The following is an 855-nucleotide window of genomic DNA, read 5'->3' on the forward strand; positions in this document are numbered from 1 at the left end:
TGCCTTAAATAGGGTAATATCCAGCGGAAGGTCTGAATACAACCTTTAACCCTCCGGAGCAGACACATGATAGGAATAATTAATATTGCTTAGTGCTATGTGTATCAAGATTCTGAGTACAGATTGATGTGGACTTAGCACCTAAATCGAATCTAATAATAGAATAGTATCTCAAAAGTGAATCTGCTTTCAACATTGAATATGTACCTACTCTACCGAATAATCCCTGGTGGTCTCCCACCAGGTACTAGTTCGGCCCTATACTGGATTGCTTCCAAGATCAAATGGGATTGGGCTTGTACAGTATGGTATGATAGTAGGTAACTCGCACACTATTCCAGAATCGTTGATGAGAGTTCAGAAAGAGAAAAAAATATAGAGATATAGGGGTATATGCAATTGCGGTCGAATTGCCGCAAATGTCGAAAAACGGGGCATTTTCGACAAAAAAAACATGTCGAATTGGATTCGACAATGCAATACAGTACTTTTCGACAAAAAAACTGCCGTTTCAGATTCGACTTTTTGCAATTCGACATTTCTCAAATTCGACCTGTCTGCAATGGTAAAAATGCGGCTTTTCGACAAAAGTATATTCAATTGAAGAATGACGATTCGACAACAGTGCTTTTCGACAGTCATTTCGGCAATTTCATTCCGCCTCATTTTGCTGTTGTGATCTAATAAAAAATTTTTAAAACATGTTTTTTTTTGGTGTTTTTTTGATTGCTAATAGCATATCTATTTATATTAGAAGGATTATCTACTTGGTTTGTCTATTTAGGAGCCACAAGTATTATTAAATATATATTTTTTAAAAGAATATTTTTTTTTTTTACAGACTAAGATAATATG

The 855-nt window shown here is 35.0% G+C and overlaps 1 pseudogene; it reads right to left on the bottom strand.

Moving 5' to 3' along the window:
- Window positions 1-204: 204 nt before the first annotated feature.
- Window positions 205-322, bottom strand: LOC135052357 (5S ribosomal RNA; annotated as a pseudogene).
- Between the last annotated feature and the right edge of the window lie 533 nt (window positions 323-855).

This window comes from Pseudophryne corroboree, chromosome 2 (assembly GCF_028390025.1).
Source record: "Pseudophryne corroboree isolate aPseCor3 chromosome 2, aPseCor3.hap2, whole genome shotgun sequence".
Taxonomy (NCBI): Eukaryota; Metazoa; Chordata; class Amphibia; order Anura; family Myobatrachidae; genus Pseudophryne; species Pseudophryne corroboree.